Raw genomic sequence first — 22,060 nt, 5'->3', positions numbered from 1 at the left:
GACGAGGGTAAAGCTGAGCCGACCTGCAACGACAACACCTCCGGTGGAGCCCTGCTGAACCGACACACCACTTCCCGACGACAGAGGAGATCTCCCTGCCGGAGAGTCTCTTCCCCTGACTGGTGGGAACAACCAGTCCCCTTTGCTTTTTCTTCGCCTCAGGACGCAGTGGTCGAATTGCCCGTGCAGAGCACCTCGGCAACCGGTTAGCCACTACCCCTGTACCGCGACCAAAAGGTGGTGCCTTGTGACGGAGCACTCCACGGCTGGTCTCTTCCCGGTGGTGCAACGATCTTCAACTTTCGTTCGACAACGAGATCACCTCTTCTCTTGGCAAAGACCGGACGTGCATCCACCACCAGGAACAACTGCCCCCGCCGGAGCTGTCTCTCCACAATCAAGGTACTGTGTCCGCCTGGCTTCCCTTGTTGCCGGATAGAGGGAGGTGTCTTAATCCTCGCCTCTGCATAGGGTCGCCTCCAAGCTTTCTCTAGCGTGTTGTTCTGAACTGGTCCAATCTGCCGATAATTTGCTACAAAGACTCAAACGCATTTCCACTAAGATACTTTTTGGGACATATCGCCTTGCCTCTCTCCGAGTGGGCCTGGCCTCTGAACTTTGGAATCTACAGTGGTTCTTGTCTTCTTGCCTTGCATCTTTGTTCTTACACGTATTGGTATCGAGTTGATTTCTTAACCCGCCTTTTTCTCTCCCATCCTAACGAATACTAGAGTGCCATCTAGGTTAAAGCATACAGCTTTGTCTGCAAATAAGTGATGCCGTTGAACCTAGACTTGTCGAACTATTGTTAGAGGGATTGATCTTTTGCTCATAGTAATTGCGATTGAAGTTGTCTGCCGTATTAGTGCCAGAGTGTTTTCTATAGATGTGTCGTTATAAATAAATACCTTTATATCTTTACACCGAAGCCTTGTTCCGTGTTTGCTTGTTCTACTGTGTAGATTGCCCTATTTTGTATACTCCACATACTGCCTAACTCTTCTTGAGGGAAGTCTGACTGCTCAGCCACAGCTACCAAGTGAATCTGTGTGGTACAGACTGCTACCAAGTGGGTTTACTGCCAAACACCTGTAGTCCTAAATCTTTTGCAGTGGTCCCAGAGGGAACTGAACAGGTTTCCGCCTAACAGGTGGTCATTGTGTTGCACTTAGATGGATTTAGGCGTGGGCAATGCATTGCACTTAGATAGATCTGAGGGTGTGCAGTGTGCCACACTTAGATGGATCTGGGGGTGGGCAATGTGTTGCCCTTAGATGGATCTGGGTTGGTCTCTGCATTGCATTTAGATGGATCTGGGGGTAGGCAAAATGCTGTATGTAGTTGGATCTGGGGACGGGCAATATGCTGCACTTAGATTGGAGGTGAGCAATGCATTGCACTTAGATGGGTATGGGTGTGGGCAATGTGTTGCTCTTAGATGACCTTGAGGGTGGACAATTTATTGCACGTATTAGGATAGCCTTTCTATTACACCAGACGATGTATAGGGACAGCCTGTCTAGTACACTTAGAAGATATGTGATTTAGCAAATGTATTGCACATAGAAAATATATGAGGTTAGCTTTTGCACATAGAAGATGTATTACGATAGCCCATCTATGGTGCTTGAAGATGAACTAGGATAGTCTGTCTTTTGTGCTTGGTAGATGTATTAGGACATTGTCTCTGATGCACTTAGCCTTGGTATTTCACCTAGAAGATTCACGTGTTGGCCGGTCTATTGAGACTAGAGGATTAATGAGGATTAGCCAATGACTTGCATGTAGAAGATATATGTGTGTAGCCTTGTTATTGCACTTGGAATATTTCTGAGGGTAGCCTGGCTTTTGCACTTAGACGATGTCTTAGAGTAGCTTCTCTATTGCACTAAGAAGACTTTATGAGTTTAGCCTGTCTATCATACAGACAATCTGATCACACAGCTACATCAAAGACAAAGCTCCATCTGATCCTCAAGGTACATTTTCATACACCAGTTTGGTGGACATCTGCTGCAGGCACAGCTAGCTGCATGCATCAGAATGCAGCAACGACTACGACACAAATTCGGTCTAGCTGGATATTTTGCCTCCATACAAAAGACTAAAACACAAAGCACACCACTATGCCATGATAATGAAGTAATGACCTACAGCAAAAAATGGGGTCTAGCTGGAAACATTACAAGTCTCTTGCACTTACTCACTCTCTTGACCACCTCCACACCTATCCACATGCCTGACCTTAATGGGTAGCTTATAGGAGCTCGGCAGCCCACCTAACTCCCTACAGTTCTGCTGTTCCATGATTCGTTACTACTGATGTGACCAAAGCTGAACTGAGCAAGGCAAATGAAGTTTGGGCTGATTGGATAGAAGGTAAGTGTTTGAGTCAGAAATTGTTCAGTTCACACAATGTGTGGTGCATATGAAACTTCTTACAAACTCACCAGCACTCTTCTTCTGGGATGAAGTGTCAATTATGTGTGGTTGAGACTTCAACCAGCCATTTCTAGGAAATGTGTACTAAAAGCACTGACTGAAATTGAAGATTCGGCCAAAAAAGTAAAGGTCAGTAAAGATATATTGAAACACAATTAGAGGGACTAGCAAAGGGAAAGGGGGAATTTGGTAGGACACCCCCAAATGCATTTTTTTAAAATCAATTAGTTTTTTGGGTGGAATTCTGGCAAAGGTGAATACTATGGCAGAACATACACAATTGTTTTTGGTGTTTTGGTGATCTCATGCAGTTATCTCCTGTCAAAGCTCAACCTGTTTTTAAGATCTTGCATAGTAAAGATTCACAAGGTGTATTGGCAGTATAGTGCATGTACATCTTTGGTCCTATTTCCAATATCATGAACTGACAACATGAGACAATTTGCAGATTTGAATATTTTTGCAGCTATTTGAAAAGTTGTTTGTGGTGGAAATGGGGTTCTCTGAGGAGGAAGAGTTTTATGGTGATACAGTCTCCCACTACATCATCTCAGTCTTCCACGTCACAGTCACCCACTACCACCAACTCACTCTTCCATGTCACAGGCTCCTACTACAAGCAACTCACTCTTCCTTTTTACAATCTCCCACTACCACCATGTCACTATTCCTTGTCACATTCTCCAACTACATAATCTCAGTCTTCCTTGTCCCAGTCCCCCACTACCACCAAATCACTATTCATCTTCAGAATTCCCCACTCCACCTCATCACTCTTTCTCATCACAGTACCCAACTAGCACTACCTCACTCTTCCATGTCACACTCCCCCACTACCACTACACCATTCTCCTCATCCCCGCCTGCCCAGCTAACTATCGCCCAATCTCCATCACTCCCTTCCTGGGCAAGCTCCTGGAGAAACTGGCCATCTCCCAGCTCAACCTCCATGCTGAATCTGTTGGTAAACTTCATGACCATCAATCTGGCTTCAGAGCCGCCAGAAGCACGGAAACTGCTCTCCTAAACATCCGTGAGGACCTGCTCTCGAACCTCGACTCCAACACTCCGTGTGTTCTCATTCTGCTCGATCTCTCTTCTGCCTTTGACACTGTCAACCATGCCATCCTGCTCAACCGTCTCTGTGATAACCTGGGTATCACTGGTCAGGTTCTGGCGTGGCTGACCTCTTTCCTTTCCAATCAACCCTCCCAGGTCCAACTGGGGTCCGTCCTCTCTGACATCTTCTTCTCTACCTGTGGTGTCCCCCAGGGATCTAATCTCTCTCCCTGGCTGTTTACCCAGTATCTGGCACTCCTTTCCCACCGCATAGCCACTCTCTGCCCCAACTTTCAGTGCTATGCAGACGATACCCAGCTCATTTTCAGGCTACCCTCGGCCTCCTCCTCTCCTTCCCTCATCTCCGACTGTCTGTCTGCTATCCAGGAATGGTGTGCCACCAATGACCTCTGCCTTAATGCCAGTAAGACTGAGATTCTACTCATCGGCACACCCACTCCCTCCTTCCCTGCAGCGCTCTGGCCAGCCTCTCTTGGCCCGCTTCCTGCTCCTACTTGCAAGGCAAAAAACCTTGGGGTCATCTTCGACTCCACACTCCCCTTCTCTCCTCATATATCTGACGTCTCTAAGAAGTCACACTACCAGCTGCACCTCCTCAGAGGTATTTTCCCTTCCTCTCCTTCCCCCAGAAGCTCACAGTCTCCAGAGCCCTGGTTCTCTCGAAGCTGGACTACTGTAACAGCCTCTATCTTAATGGGCCTCATTCCGAGTATGGCGGTAAGGGATAGCGGCCACCGGTAACGAGACCAGTGGCGGTAATCCCTTACCGCCATTCTCCGAGTTCCCTTTGCGCCATGGAGGTTTTAACACCTGCTTTTAGCAGGTGTTAAAATCCATGGCGCTAAGGGACCTTGATGTTAATTACGCCACCGTAATTTACGGTGGCGTAATTAACGCCTTCCCCACTCCCATTATGCCCTATGGGGCAAAAATGGGAATGGGGAAGAGTAAATGGGGATTGGGGAATTACCGCCCCGCCAACCTTGGAATGGGGCGGTAATTCCGCCATCCACCAAGGCGCTGCCGGTCCGGGTACGGCGTCAACCAAGGCGTTAATAGCGCCATTGGTTAGCGCCGTACTCGGAATGAGGCCCAATCTCCGCCCTCTGCAACTCATCCAGAACAGGACTGCGAGACTTGTCCTTGGCTCAAGCCCAGGGACCGTATCTCTCCAGGACTGAAATCTCTACACTGGCTCCCTGTGGCTGCGAGGATTAAGTTCAAAAACCTTTGCATTGTCCACAAGGCCTTCTGGGGCCTGGGGCCTAAATACATTCAACTCTCTCTTCCTAAATATCTTCCTTCCCGAGCCCTTCGCTCATCTGTCTCCAACTCCCTCAGGGTCAGCCGCTTCTCGAAGCAATGAGCTGGGGGTAGATCTCTCTCTGCGGCAGGGGCCTCCCTCTGGAACAGCCTTACTGCCTCCCTGAAACTTGAGGAGAACCGTCTTCGGTTCCGGAAGCACCTCAAAACCTTCCTCTTTGCTTCTGCTTTCTCTCTCCCTCTCCCCTGCTAAATTCTTCATTGAAACTGCCCTGAACCTGCACCTGGGCCACTCTCACCAACCTCGGTCCTTGGCCCAGGCACTCTATACTTGCACTGCCTCCCTGGCAACCCCTGCACTGCGGGACTGTCTCTGCATCCCTACAGCCCCCTCCTCCCAGCACTTGTCAGCACTTACCTTGCACTTGCCACCAGCTGGCCCTATTTATTTATTTATTTTTTATTCTACTTACCCTGTTCAGCACTTCCCCCTCTCCCCTTCTCCTTGCACTTTTTCCCTTCCCCCTACCCCTGCACTTGCGCGATCTGAATGTCACCTGGCCTAGTAGGATCGCTGTCTGTCTTTCCCCTCTGTTCCCCCCTCCCTGCCTCGTCATGCCTTGAAACACCTGTGTATAGGCGCGTTAAAAATGCCATATCATATCATATCATAGTATCCCACTACCTTAAAGTCACTGCAGCCAGACTCAAATGTCACAATATCAGAACAATCCGTCATCTTCTTCCTTTTCATTCTTTTAAACATTTAATCTCCATAGTCCATTCTACATCTGACTACTGTGCCAGTCCCTCCAATGCCCTTGCCAACTATGCTTTTTCAACTGTGGCCAAAGTCCTCAACTTCACGGTCTGCACACTTTACAAACTTTCTCACTTTACTTTTGCCTCTGTGCTTGTTGACAGATTGCCTTGCTCTTTATGAAACAAAGGGCTAAATATACATTTCTCATAATTTTCGTTGGACATGCCCCACCCTACCTATCTGCCCATATCACTCCCTACTCTCCTACTCACTCATGAAGACCATTCTCAGCTCAACTCCTTGCCACCACTGGAGATGCTTGTGCGGCCTCTCATTTCTGCTCGTTTCCTCTCTCTCTCTCTCTCTCTCTCTCTCTCTCTCTCTCTCTCTCTGTCTCTCTCTCTGTCTCTGTCTCTCTCTCTTTCTCTCTCTCTCTCTCTCTTTCTGTCTCTCTGTCTCTCTCTCTTTCTCTCTCTCTCCCATTAGGCTGTGTGCCTCTACTCTATAATGCACTTCCTCTCCCTTTCCATATCCCTCACCACACTACTACAATTCTACCACTATTTAAATCTAACCTCAGACCTCTACTTCTTTCTGAAGAACCTGTTCCCTAGCACTCTATGCTCTGCATCACCCTGTTTTCCTCTCTCCCTACTCTTCATGGGCAACCCAACAGGACTTTTCTGTCACCCCTCCATCCTTTGTTCAGCACTTCCTACACCCTCCTGTTCCTATGTGATTATGTCCTGTACTTCTGCCAGGTTTATGATTCCACCTTTCCCTGTAAGATCTAGGCCCTCATTACGACCCTGGCGGATTTTTTCCGCCATCGACGGACTTTTCCGCCATGGCGTAAAGTCCGTTTACGCCATGGCGGATGGCGGACTTACCGCCCCATTCCGAGGTTGGCGGGGCGGTAAGTCCCCATTGACCCATTTACCCTTCCCCATTCCCATTTCGGCCCCATAGGGCCCAATGGGAGTGGGGAAGGCGTTAATTACGCCACCGTACATTACGGTGGCGTAATTAACACCAAGGTCCCATAGCGCCATGGATTTTTACGCCCGCAAAAAGCGGGCGTAAAAGTGACCATGGCGCTTTGGGAACTCGTAGTTGGCGGTAAGGGGTCGGCGCAGCTAACGCTGGCGTAAACCCCTTACCGCCAGGGTCCTAATGAGGGCCCTAGTCTTCAAGTCACATTCTCTCACCCCATTGTTAAGGACCCATGTCCTCTGCTCTGTTATCAATGGTAAAGTGTTGTTGTGCCATAAACGCATTGCTATCACTCTATTTTTTAAAAATAAATAAATAAACTCAGTCTTCCTCATCACAGTACCCCACTACCATTAACTCACTCTTCCTTATCTCAGTACCCAACTACCACATCTCACTTCCCCCCACCATCATGCAAGTCTTCCTTTTCACAGTCCCCAATGACACCATGTTCCTTTTCCTCTTCACAGTGCCTCACTACCACAAACTCACTCTTCCTCATTACAGTACCCAGCTACCACTATATCACTCTTCCTTTTTACAGTTCCCCACTACCACCAACTCACTCTTCCTCTTTCCAAACCCCATTACCACCATGTCAATCTTCCTTATTACAGTTTACTACTACCAAATCACTCCCCCTTGTCAGTCTCCCACGTCATCTCTTCCTCCTCACAGCCCCCACTACTCCCACCTCATTCTTCATTGTCACACTCCCGCACTACCCGCAAATGACTCCTCTTCACTGTCCACCACTACCCGCACACCCATCCTTGTCACAGTACCCCATGACCACCACATCACTCTTCCTTGTCACAGTCTCCCATTACATCATCTCATTCTTCCTCATCACAGTCCTGCACAGTATTCCTCCTCACAGTAAATGTTCTACAAATTGTCCCCCTAGAGTCTTAACTTTATTAGACAGCAGTCTTCCACCTTAAAGTCTGTAAACTCAGGTCATAATTTTGCCCTTTCTTGCTTTGAGCCATGGACCATAAGCTCTGTTTTGGAACTATTTAAGAACACCCAGCTCATGTCATCCAGCTCTTGATGACTCTGTAAGGCTTTGTCAATTTTCAAGAGTTGAATATCAACCATATAGCTTGCAAATTGTATCCCCATGTATTCTAACTGGTCAAAGAGGGGTCTAATATAAACATTAAACAGGGATGGTGATAGGGTTGCACCCTGTGAAACCCAACAGATTATTTCTGCCGGTTCTGAGGAGACCTTGCCCCAGCATACCTTTGACCTTCTATTACCCAAATATTAACTCATCCAATCAAAGGCCTCCCCTGAACAATTTCCCGTACATGCCAGTGTTTTTAGCAAGCAATCATGATCTTAAAAATCAAAATCCGCTGACAGGTTCAGGGTTCAGGAAAATCAGCAGTCTTGTCTTGCTTGTGTCCAGGGTGCCAAGCATCTGAGTTTTAAGGTCTAAAAGGGGGCTTTAAGTCCCATGATAGCCCTGGAAACTTGATTGACATAAGTGGAGAATACCTGTTTCCTCTAGATATTCTTGTAATTGTGATAAGCAACTTTATAGACAATCTTTAGGGCAAAGTGAGTGTTGGTACTAGTGCTCAGGTTTGATATCTCTTCTCTTTAGGATTTAGCCCTGGTTCCATCACCAATGGGTTTACCACAACTTCTTTGATCCCATCGGGAACCAATTTGTGTAAAAATATGCCCTTATGAATCTTACTAGAAAAGGTGAAAAGAGCCTAATGTTTTTCAAGATGGTTTTAGGTGGGAATGCATCAACTGGCCAAGCAGTGAGATGCGTTTTCTTTATCATTCTTTCGATCCCTACCATGTTGATGGGTTTGAACTGGAACTTAGGCTGGTTACTTTCCTTTATCTCTACCTGTTTGAAATTTAGTCCATGTTCAAACTGTTAGTGATCTTGGTATGAGCGAGGTTAAGCTTGTCTGAAAATGATTGTTAAGCTCTGTCACAGTTCTCTTTTCCTAGTACAAAAAGATGGGACTGCACCTTGGGTTTCTCTAGATTTCTAAAGAGTTGTTCTCTGAGTATGAGTTCATTATAAAAACTCTTGTTATGTTCATATATTTTAAGCTTGTAGGTTTTTTCCAACAGGTTTCAGGCTGTCTTGTTAATATCCAATTTATTTTCCATCCAAGGCCGCTCAGCCTGCCTTTTAGGTTTTTTCAAGTCGGTCAGTGCTGTAGTAAACCTGTTCTGATGACATTGTGTGTCATCTGTTAGTCTACTTGGGGGAGCTTGGTCTATAGTAAAATTCATGATGTATTGGAGGCAGCTGCCTAAATCTTATGTTATCTTATTCGGATTGCTACTAATGATCCTCCTATGGGCTTTTCAAATGTGTTGCAATTTCTCCTGCAGGGGTAGGAAACATTCAATAAAAGAGTAGTCTGACCAAATGCATGGTTTCGTATCGACCCTTTCAATAATAATGTTTCATAAACATACACAATCTAGAGTGTTCCCTTTCACATGTGTGGACTCATTGTTTAGGTTTTCAATTTCCATATTATTCAAATGTTCTAAACTTAAGGCCTCCTTGTAGGAAGTATCTCCATGCCGTTGGTTCAAGTCACCCAGAACTATGGTTGCCCAATTGTGTATATTAAGATGAGTCAGAAGGTGTTTCAAGTCCTCGTTGAATGCGGGTATATCATCTGGTGGCTAATAAATGAAAATATGATTCACTTAATTATTGGCATTTAGAATAAACCTTATATGGATGATGTGACCTCCTTCACAGTTTATATTCACTTTGAAAACGTTAAGTTCTTGTTTTGCCAGGATGGCTACACTTTAGCTCCCCATTGTCCTGCTGTCAATTCTTGACCTTGGGACCCTTAGAGTCCTTCAGCCATTTTCTCTGTTTGACACATAGTGTCAATCTCATTATCCAAAATATAATCATGTTTATCGATTGCTTGTTTAGGAAGCGATCTCGTGTATACAGATCCATGTAAAATGTTGTAAAAAACATAACCAGCCTTATTAGAAGAAACAAATACCCTATTTTCATTTTTAATGTAGGGAATTATGCAATATATTTTGAACTTTAAATTCAACGGCAAACACATGCTAGCCTTATTCAAAGATTGCTAGATCTTGGCTTTATACTTTCATAACCTCCCACAAGCTTGCTTAGTAGAAATTTTATGGATCGTTAATCTCAAGGTTAAAATATGCTTCAGAAGGTAATCATGGGGTTTTTCAATATGTATTGGACAAGGTAGTTTAATTTTGAATGTAAACAGTCTATACTTTCACTAGAATTGTTTTTTTTGTGTGGAAACAAATGAGGTTACATCAAGTTCTTTATAACATTTTGATTTCTCCATTAACAAATAAATCACAATGACAAATACAATCATCACACATAAAAGCCCAAGGTACAGGGTTATAGCTCACCTTAAAAGAGCTCCTGAAAAAAAATTGTATACAATAAACAGGAACGTGCTGTCATTGTAGTTCATTATTAAAGAAAAGTGCCTCTCGATAAAAACCTAATATTATAACCCTTAAAATACTGAATTAAAAAATCCTTATGTAAGTCAGAATAATAACGACAACGCAATACAAATTGACCCAAGTTCTCCACCTTTCCAACATTACAATGACAATTCCTGTCTATCCCAAACGTTTCTCACACCCTCCTATCTTTTAGGGGAAGCAGGTTCAATCTAGCCAGCAGCACTAGCCTCCTTCAATCAGGGGATTTATTGTAACAGATATAGCCACCACAGAGGTACCTCACATGTAGACCTGTGCAAAGGGCCAGCAAAGGCATTGTCCATACTGTCCTCATCTTCTTTTCCCAGTCCATCCATATTGGTCTCTGCTTCACTGCTGATACCAAGCCAGACAAGGAGGGATTACTAGAGGTGTCCTTATATGAAATACCCCAATAATCCATTAGTTTGCACCCCTCTTCATACCAAACATATTTAGAGGATGCATGAGACCCCTCAATTTGCCCTATCTCCTTCTTCAAATGAATGTTTTCAGAATGTCCCAAGCAAGTCTTCAGGAAATAACAGGCGAGTCTAAGTTGGAATGTCAATACAGTAGATTTCAAGTTCTAATCGCAACGTGCTGTTGGGGAAACCATGGGGAAGTCCAACTGGTTTCTTCAGAGTTCTATTTTTAATGTTTTCCAGCGCTGAGCTGTTTAAATACCCCCAGATCTCATTCTCATATAGCAGCAGTGTGCGTACCTTAGCTTTGTAAACAATGAGGCATTTATGCGGCCACTGTATATATGATAAAACCTGAAAAGCCCCCCACCCTAGCGGCATCCTTCGTGGCCATGGCGGTTATATGTCTTGACCACTTCCCATTCTTGGGGAAAAATAAACTATGGTAGTAGTATGATTCTACTACCTCCATTTAATGGCCATTAAGTGCCCAAGATAATTAATTTCAGCCCCTCTCAAAGACTATTACCTTGGTCTTGGTCATATTCAATTTCAGGCCATGGGCAGTGAAGTACTTCAAAGTGAAAGAGAGGCTGCTTTGGAACCCTCCCAGGGACAAATCCAACAAATCTGTATCCTCAGCATACAGTAGTGCTCCAAAGTTGGTACCATGGAATGAGGGGGGATTTACTCTAGTTCCTAGTGCATTGCGATTGAAATCCAAGAGGAACAGAATAAATAACAATGGGGTAAGAGTAGAGCCCTGCTTTACCGCTTTGTTTGTCTTAAAAATTCCAGACAGCGATCCTGTACTTGGTGACTGCACAGACACATATGTGTCCTTGTAACAAAATTTTAGTAGATTCATGCCCTTGTTTTCTCCATAGAATATGCAGTGGGATTGAATCAATAGCCTTCTCTAAGTCAAGAGAAGCCATGTACAGCTTCCCACCTCTGATTGCACAGTATGTATTTATCATTATGTTTAGCTGCAAAAAGTGGTGGAAAATCACCTTCTGACTCTTGCTCGGGATGATTTTAACAACGTAAAAGAAGTTGATCATCCTTCTATTCTAGATAACAGGCATTTTGAGAAAACCTTGCCCTGTAGTCAAGTAGAGAAATCGGTCTGTAAAAGTAAGTGTCATTAATGTCCCCTTTCCAAAAACTGTGGGACAATAATGCTCTGCTCTTATGAGTAAGGACAAACCCCAGGGACTAATTGAGCTGAAGAACTTAAAGAGGACCAGGAGCCACCAATTTAAAAACCCTTGATGATATCTGAATGCATCCCATCAGGGATGGTGGTTTGCGCAGAAGGAAGGGTTTCAGGACTGAAGCAATCTCCTCGAGACTAAACCTAATTTCTTTCGCTCTCAGATCCTCATTGGTTTCTAATGTCATCTAGACATCATCAATGAAAACTCCCTTGAAATGGGAAATCTACTTTTTAATGTAATGTGGTCGGTCCTATTTTCAACCTTGCCTGCAAATCCCCTGGCCACCAGCTTCCAGATTTGTTTGCTTTTATTAGACTGAACTACTGACTCCAATTGATCCCACTGCTTTGTGACAAGTTCCCATTTTTTAACACAACACAGGAAGTAGTTATTAAAGTTTTTATTCTTTACTTCTATATCTATAGTGGCCTACAGCTCTCTAGATTTCCCTATCGGAAAGTCTAACTGCCCCTCAGTGGTTGTGACCCTCCCTAGTTGGTGCTGAAGTGCCGCCTATCTAAGGAAGGGGATTAAGAAGAGAATATCCCTTGCCTAGCTCTGTACTTTCCAATATCTAAAAAAAACACTTCCAGAATTTTTAATTTGTATTACTTCCTTCTAGTGTCAAAATATCCCAAGCTCTGAATTCATCTGAGTGTCTTGGGGGTTCAGGACATCACCCTGAACCTCTAGTTAACCGGTTTCAGCAGGAATTACTTCAGTCTAACGGCTTACATCAGGACTGTTGTGCCAACCGTGTGGTTGGAATCACTTTTTAAGTGACATCATTATTCTTATGGCCAAGAACTCCATCATTTTTCTTTAAGGAGATTTTGTTCTCTTCTTTGTTCTTTTATCTTGTGTTTCTACCCTGCATCGGGTGACCCAACCATGGAACTGTCACTGTATCTGATATCCTTTTTAGAATATCCCAAGCATTTATTCCCCCAGATCTGTCATCTTACCCTCAATTGCGATCTTGTAGGTTCTCTGCCGTTGACCTGCGAACAAGTGCACACGTGACTGGTTAGTGTTCATTATAAATTTAAAAAGAGCTGTATCAGAGAAAATGATGAAAGAAATAGTACAAAAACTGGATTCAGTGGCATCAAAGATGATTCTTGGAAATTACAAAAAAAAACCTAGAAGCTCCGGATGCTACATTGAAGGAATTCAAATAATTCAATCTAAATAAAAAAATTAAAAAAAATAAAAAAGGACATTGTGATATTTACCCATGAGAAGAAGTATCCTTATGTGGTTAATGCCTATTATGAAGAGAATGACCAAACACAGACCAACATCCCATATAGAGGTTGTCAGAATAGAACAAAACCTAGACCAGACAATTGGAGCTTCTCGAGTGGAAGCTCAGACAATGCAAGAGCAGGCCCATCCTCAAATCTAGCAAGCAACACATGCGGGAGGGGGATACATTTTGATGATGAAGACCAAGGTAGAGTGGGAAATAATCAGGGTTTTCAACAACCCAGAGGACGAGGCAAAAACAGAGGATGGTGGAAAAACCAATCACTGAGAATCACACCCAACAGAGGCCAAAGGTGGTACCAACAGAATGCACCAAATTATTAACTAATACAAATCCAGGACAAATAGCAAATGAGAAATCATTAGTCTTGAATCTATCCAAAATGGACCTCTCACAGATGCATTGTAAGGTCTTACAGAAGGCAATCTCTTTTGTCCCAACCATGCAACACAACCTGTTTCAAACAAGAATAGAAATCACACAACTTATGAGACAAATACATTTGAAACAATTCTTTGACAAGACCACCTTGAGGACCAAGGAGATGTTACAAATGTACGTAATAAATCAACTTTCTATCCACAACCGAGAAGCAAATTGGCAGAATCTGTAACCTTCAAGAAAGTTATCCTTAAGAAATTGGATGAAATAGAAGAAGAGAACAACCCCCCTTTTTACAACTTGACCATAGCTGAAAAGACGGCACTGGGTGAACTACAAAGCAATATTGAGATCACAATAAAACCAGCAGACAAGGGCGGGGGCAATGGTCATAATGGACACAGAAGATTATCAGAGAATGGTATACACACTAATTGATGACAGAGTGATGTACAGAAGATTGGGCAGTGACCCACTTAATAGCTTAAGGAATCTAATAAATCCAATCATTGAAGAGGGACTGAGTGAAGGATATATTAGCAAGAAAGAAGCAGATTTCCTGTGTCCAAGTTTTCTGAGATGTCTAGCATTTTACACCCTCCCAAAAATTCACATGGGAATTTCACCACCACCGGGACGACCAATTGTCTCAGGAATTGGGTCTATTCTGGAGACACTGGCCCTCATTATGGGTTTGACGGCAGCCATGCCGCTATTGGCGGCATGGCTGCCTCCAAAACCGGGCCCGGGTCTGGGTTCCCTGAATGGAGAATTACCAGGCCATTCCGAGTTTGGAGGGCCCGGTAATTCCTCCCTTAGGGAACCCGGGCAAGAACCTTCCCCATTCCCATTCGAGCCCCCATAGGGCTCAATGGGTATGGGAGAGGGAGCTCACAACGGGCCGATTACGACCGGCCCGTTGTTAGCTCCCTGGTCCCCTTACCAGGCGTCCTTACTGGGTCCCGCGAGGGGACCTCGTAATCAGGCGGAATGGGAATAACGGGTCCGCACCCATTAGCGGACCCCGTTAACCCATTCCGCCTTTCTCAATTTGTAGACTTCTTCATAAAGGGTGAAGTTATACAAATGAAGTCGAATATAAAAGACACTACAGCAGTGGTGAAGCTTTTGGACAAAATGGTTTTGCCAAAAAATGAGGTCTTGATAGTTATATTAGATATGGGGCCTCATTACGAGCATGGAGGTAATGAAAAAAGGAAGGCGGAATGGTAATGGCGGCATCGTTCGGGTCTGGGTCATTACGACCCAACAACCCGCCAATACCGGCACCGCCCGTACTGTGCTCCCTCATACCGGCATGGCCGCGTACACGCGCCCCTTCGGGAGCAAATACCGGCATAGCGGTAATTGGAGGACATCACAACCCATGCAGGCATGCAAATACCGGAAACCCGAACGCAGTAATTAGGGACTGCACGATGGCGGCCATACAGGCATCGCGGACCACCCGTAAACAGCAATCAGCAATCAAGGCAACTGCCACAGGTGTACACAATCACCACAGGTGGACTCAATGGAGTCTGGCCCAGTATAAAAGGAGTACACCCACACATCACACCCCTTCCTACACCAAAATGCTACCACTAGCTGTTGCAATCATGCCGCTGGAGGACATGCCTATACTGCTACAACTACAGCAACAACAGCAACTACAACAACAAATACAGCAGCAACAACAGGCAGCACAGAGGAGACGCAGGAGGAGAAGGAGGGTGAGACTGGCCCAGCAATTACCACCAGTGCAGCCAGTAGTTCCTTGTAGGCAGCTGGCAATCCCTCGCATCAGAGCCAGTCCATTCAATCTAACCCCTGAGCAGATCCACACCCTGTACCAGTTGGACCGTTGCACCATCACCCCCATAGTGGATATGATACACAATGACATTGTCAGCCTGATAGAAATACAATACGCACTGCCATCCCCCGCACTACTAAAGGTGGTGTATGTGCTCCACTTCCTGGCTACAGGCACCTACCAGCACACAGTGGGCCAGCTGCATGGCATTTTGCAACCACTATTTTCACGCATGCTGAACCAAGTGCTGGATGCACTCCTGAAGCACGCTAGCACCCAAATATCCCTACCGCGGACTGCCCAGGAGATAGCCGACACCAATGTAGGCTTCCGTGCACTGGCAGGCATGCCCAATTGTGTTGGTGCCCTGGACTGCACCCATGTAGAATTGGTAGTCCCCCATGCCATAGAGGCGGTGTACCGCAAACGCAAGAAATACCACTCCATCAATGTGCAGATGGTATGTGACTCCAGCAAGATCAACACACATTGCTGCGTGAGATTTCCCGGATCAACGCATGATGCCATGGTGCTGCGTAACTCCACGCTACCCCGTCACATGGAGCAACATGCTGGACCATGTGCCTGGCTGCTTGGTGAGTTGTCTGAGTGGGCCATGGCAGGGCATTGGGGTGGGGATGTGTTGCGATGCATACCCCACCTGGGTGGGAATAGGGGGATGCATACCCCAACTGGGTGGGAATGGGGGGGATCAATACCCCACCGAGGTGAGAATGGGGGGATGCATACCCCACCTGAGTGGGAGTGGGCGGGGTGCAGGTGGGAATGGGGGGATGCATATCCCACCTGGGTGGGAATGGGAGGGTGAATACCCCACCTGGGTGGGAATGGGGGGGATGCATACCCCACCTGGTTGGAAATTGACGGTGAGTGGAGAATGCATGCAGAGCTAATGACACCTGACCTGAACCTCCCAACCCCAACATGACACATCATTGGCACACATCTGACCATTAACGCATATCAATGACCACATGTGAGACGCACAACCTGACCACCATGTGTATGTCAAGCAATGCATGAATAAACAGGATCGCTACTGTGCCAATGTGGCTAGTGTGACCATGCACAGTGTAGAATACACAGCATAAATGGAAGGCCAAACATTGTCGTACAACCACAGTACATCCGCCTAAGCATGCATTATTTCACCCTGCATCTTCAGCGGAACACCATCCAGACTACCACACCTCATAGCAGTATAGTATGCATCTAGATGACATTCGTGCATACGTACAGGGACATGCGCATGTCCACACCAAATAGCTGTGGGCATGACTGTGCTTCCTGAAGGTGGCAGCTCAGAGTGACACACACCTATTTGTATTTGCTTGCAGGTGATGGAAGATATCCCTTGAGGCTGTGGCTATTTCCACGCCTGCTGCAAGTCTTGGCCACTGCAGGGGCAGCAGGATTGATGTCAGTACCTGTGTGATGGCCCCCAGACAGTCTCTCATCAGCACTGCTGAGGCATTGACTGCAGCTGTGTTGGCTGTAATGGCGGCTGTGGTCCCCGCTATGGCTGTGGCTATCTCCTGCCTGGTGTCCTCGCCATCCGCTATGTACTGGCGCAGGAGCTCCAACATCAACTCCTGTTGGGCCTCCACCCTCACCAGCCATGACTCAAGGCTGTTGGTGGGAGCAGGAGAGGTGGGTGGTGCTGTCACGGGGCCTGCATAATCAGTGCTGTCCTTGGGGAAGGGGCTCAGGTCGGAATCATGCAGGCAGGGATCAGCACTGCTGTAGGTGGGTGAGGGCAGAGTTTGGGGCGGGGGGATGGACACAGGGCTTGCGGTGCCTGGACATGCCACATCTGTGACACCTTCCTGGTCCACATTGTCCCCCAAGTCATCTTCGGTGGTGGCCAGTGCTTCTAGGGCCTCCCCTTCCACTGGTGTGGGTGTTGGCAGCTGGGTGACAACAGTGTCAGGCGCACTGGCTGTAGGTGTCGGTTGCCCTTTTCTGTGGCCGGGACGTGGATGCTTCCATGGTGGTGTCCTGGCTGGCATCTTCTCCATCGGTGCATTGGGGGGGTAGAAGAGATGCAGGGCATCAGTGGTGGTGCTACATGCCAGAGGCATACTATGTTGTTTTGCAGTATTTCATTAATCATGCATTCATGTCTTACAGGTGTGTGACACAGGGTAGTCTGAGGGGGCGTTTTGGCATTTGCTGCATGGCAGGTGGCATATCGTTGTATTGAGGTTTGTGTGATGTATTACATGGGCACAGTCCTTGTGTGTTGGCTGTGTGTTGGTTATGGGATTGGCACTCTGCATGCATTTCTGTCTGGCAGGGTTTGGCCCTCCATTTGGACTTCGATATGTTCATGTGGGTGTTGGGACATGCATTGCCTTGCCTAGACTCTCTTCCACATCACTTGTGCTACGTCATGGTTTCCCCTACAGGGATCTGCGGGGTCAACCACCTCCTTCTGGTGATGTTGCCGCACCCGTCTCCATCTCCCCAAATCCCTCGATGGACTCCGGATATATGAAGGTGCTTGCTGTCTCCTCCAAGGTGGTCAGTTTGGCAGGAGAGTGGGGACCCCCACCTGTGGCCATGGCCTCCCTCCTGTTGTTTGCAAGAATGTTACGGACCCTGAGGCGGAGGTCATCCCACCTCTTCCTGCAATCCTTGACACTCTGTGGGGTGTTTCCAACAGCGGAGACCTTGTGGGCTACCTCCTGCCAGATGTCATTCTTCTGCTGCTGCACCTCACTCTTCAGGTTCTGTGATTTGATGACATCAGCATGTGCGGCAAGGGTGTCCGCAAGCATGTTTAATTCAGCATCTGAAAAGCGCTGTTTCCGCAGGCGGAGGTTGGTCTTCCGGGTTGCCTTAGACATAGTGAAAGTAATGAAAGTATTGCCACTGAGCTCTCCTGGAAACGACTGGTGGTTTGGGAGGATTTCAATGGATTGTGTTTTTAAAGATGGCTGGCGCAGCATTTCCCGTTCTGACGCGATGACGTTACTTCCGGGTCCGGTATTGCGAGCCTGCTATTAGCATGTTGTTATTATCAGGTCGGTATTAAGGGGTTCCTCCTAGGCAGTGGCGGTATCAGCGGGTGCCGTGATGGCGCTATCGGGGGGTTTGAGGGCCTTTACCGGCATGCCGGTATGGCCATTACCGGCTTCGGGATTCGCGTGCTCACCCACTCGTAATCACCCGCTATTAGAAGCGTCATCCGAGCACAGACCCGCTCGTACCTCCATGCCGGTAATGACCAAGTTTTTAGAGGGAATCTTGTAATGAGGCCCATAGAGTCTATATACTCAAAAATTCCTCAAGAAGAAACACTGAGAGTAATAAAGAGAGTACTATCGCAAATAAACAAACACCTACACCTGAAGTCCCAGTCACATTCATAAAGCAACTGGCGGAAATAGCACTCACAAAAAACTATTTCATTCTAGAAGACAAATATTATGAACAAACATCTGGCACTGCCATGGGCGTGACATTTGCCCTGTTAAGCTAATCTTTTTGTAGCCATCTAACGCAAGCCCAACACATTTATGCAAAATATAAGCAGATGGACATGGTACATAGACGATGTGTTAATGATTTTTGATGGAGATGAGGTACCCTGGGAAATTTCATAATATGGCTAAATGAACAAAATCCTTTTTTCAAGTTCAAACATGAGTAGCCAAAAGGAAGTAATCTTCCTAGATCTTAAAATTATGAAAAATTGTGTACATTTTGAAACCACGGTTCACCAAAAAGCAACAGATAGGAATTTGCTCCAGGATTTAAATAAGTTTGACCCGAGGAGCTTAAAAGAGAATTTACCTTTTGGACAGTTCCTGAGGTAAAGGCGGAACTGTACAACAAGAAGGAATGTGATGACCAGGCAAGAAAGCTATCACAGAGACTAAGAGAAAGGATCTATCCGGAGAAAAGTATACAACATGCAAGAAACAGAGCCCGAGATATACCTAGGGAAATTACGTTAACCCAACATGAGAAAGATAACAAGAAGAGAGTCAAATAACATCAGTATTCAGTCAATCACCAGTGGTAAGTAGGATATAACAAGAAGTTAAGAAACTCTGGCCGATTCTGAATGTTGGAAATGGAATTTAGCAGTTCCCCTGTTCGCTTTCAAAAGAAAAAGAAATCTATGAAACTCATTGGTTAACACATATAGAGAGAACAATAAGGAGGGCGGAGACCAGAATAGATTATGGGGCTTGACCAAAGCTGCAGGACACACACCTTGTGGCCCATGTTCAGTCTGTCCATTCAGAAAATGTACAACTAAAATAGATATAGGATGAACAATACCATGGGATCAAAGGTCGCTACTGAATTGCAATACAACCAATGTGATATATCAGATTGGATGCCTGTGCAAAAAAAGATACATAGAAATTACCACAAGGGCTATAAAAGTGAGAATATTTAAACACTTCTCAAAAATTAGGACAAAACGGATGACAGCAAGATTGGTGGAACATTTTGTCAATTTGAAACATACTGAAAATTATATAAGGGAGATCATTTTGGAAAATGTGAAGTTATCCAAATGAGGAGGATATATAGGATCCAAGTTGAGGAGCATGGATCCTATATCTCCTCCTCATTCGGCTAACTTCAGAGAACAACTCTGGATTTTCCACCTTAACAATTTTAAGGACGGTCTAAACGAAGACATTTGCTGGCAAACTTTGGCCACTCTAAGGTGATTGACCATGCAAATATTTCATTGGAAAAAGCACTGTGAGCAATAAGAGATGAGAAAATCTATGAACAACATTAAAAATACAGGATATGTGAAAAATTGAGTAGCCCTACATATATATTTGTGTAGGTGCCTACATTACACGGGCCACGGTAGTGGCCGTGTAGTTATGGTTAAGTTGCTAATCCCATAGGAAGAACCCTTTTTGGGTGGCTTATAACTTCGCTCCCCCTGGACGAAACCTCACCAAACTTTGAAAAAATAGTATATGGCCCACACATTAGTTGCAAAGTTTAGTGAGGTTTGGTGCGGGGGGGGGCAAAGTTATAAGGGGGTCCCAAAATTTATTTTTTTCCCATAGAGTGAATGGGGAAAAAACTTTGCTCACACCTACAGCTCAAACCGCTGGACGGATGTGCACCATATTTGTGGCAAGAGCAGCTGCTTGGTCCCAAAAGCATACTTTTGAACATTTGTTGTAAATCCGTCCAATAGTTTTTTTTTTAAAACAACCAAAAATTAGGTCTAAAAAAATTAGTGATTTCTATGTCCGTTCTGCAGACACATTTGCCTGTTCACGCCGCGATCAGGACACTGATTGGCTAATCGGCTTGCGTCATGTCGATGGACATATGACGTGTTTGCTGATTGGCTGGGTTGAAGTGTGAGGTGCGTCATATTGTTTTGATGCGTCTGCCATCTTGGATCAGCGGACATCCATGGACAGTGTGGCAACGAACGCTAGAAAAATACAACTTTGGGGAGTGTTTTGGTGTGCTTGGGGAGGGTGGGGGAGTAAGAGATGGGTCAAATGCTGTATTTGTTTAGGTGGCAGGCGCACCTGATGTGTTTGTCATGTCCGCGGTCACCGTGGTTGTCCGCGGACATAACAAAATGCACTTCTGGCTATTTTACTTTAATGTGATATTGGTTTTAGTTTGTTAGTACAGCGTTGATTGCAATTAATATCCTGTATAAGTAGCCCATATAGCACAGTTAAAATGTTTGATTCTATAGGTGTGTTTTACTGTCATGGTTGTGGCCCTGGTCACAACAAACGCAGCATAACACATACATAGAATCAAACATCCATCAAATATCCACAAATCTACAGTTTGTGTAGTGTTTGATTTGTATAGTTTGTATGTGACGTTTTGGCTATGTCAAGCAATTACGATTGTAGAGTTTGGTAACAAGCACTGCAGTATAACATATCCATGGAGGTAAACATGTTGGATAGTGGTGTATGGTTAGATGTTTGCTTCAATGGTTGTGTTATGGAACAGTAATTGTGAGTTGAATTATTACATACTTACTGTTTGACTTTTTGTGGTTGGATATATTTTTTTCATGACTTGGGTAACTGGAGCAGATATTATTTTTCAATTTCTGTAATAAAAGAAAAGATCATGTTAGTGTAGGTAGTTCATAATGAGTTATTGCATTGCATAATAGACATTTCTGCATTATTTCGACCCTCATATTTAGTAGTTTACAAACCAGTGTACTGTGCAATTTGCTCAGTTTAAGTGTGTGTTTCTTAAATCATTGGGTCTGTGGGAAAAAAATCCATGCTGGATTAATTAAAAAAAAACCTTTTTTTGTTATGGTCCATGTATTTCTTTCTTTGTTTTCAGTGTTTATTTGTTTTTTTCTGGCTAATGTTCTATCTGTTGGCTTGTTGCAGATCTTTTGGGGCAGTTAGATACTTGTTGGTGTATTCTAAATAGTTATAGTTTTTTTTATTTATATTTTCAAGTTACTCATCTATCTGTTGGGTTGTTGGCGATTTTTGGGGCAGTTAGATACCTGTTGGCGTAGTCTAACTGTTTATAGTTTTATAATTGAAGGTTTATTAATGTTTATGCACAGATTAGTTATTACATTTTGGTTTTAAGAATATTAAATAAGCGTTTATAAGATGTGCTGGTAATCTCTGCTTTAGAGTAATGGTACTATCAGTACATTCGAACCATCCACAATTCTTTTTTATATATGCAGTGTAGTGATCTGCATTGCTTGTGGCTCCTGCGTGGTAGATTATATCTATTGTTGTGAAGGTTTGCTTACCAAGTGATACTTGACCATGTGTGAATCCAGTCAGCTTGCAGTTGTTTTTGGTACCATCTGCATTGTAACATAAAAGCATTAGTATTACATATTTACTATGTGTTTGTATTTGTAAGGTGGAGTGATTA

The sequence above is a fragment of the Ambystoma mexicanum genome, chromosome 6p (assembly GCF_040938575.1).
Source record: "Ambystoma mexicanum isolate Mex_15411 chromosome 6p, UKY_AmexF1_1, whole genome shotgun sequence".
Classification (NCBI taxonomy): domain Eukaryota; kingdom Metazoa; phylum Chordata; class Amphibia; order Caudata; family Ambystomatidae; genus Ambystoma; species Ambystoma mexicanum.
This window is presented reverse-complemented; position numbering follows the sequence as displayed.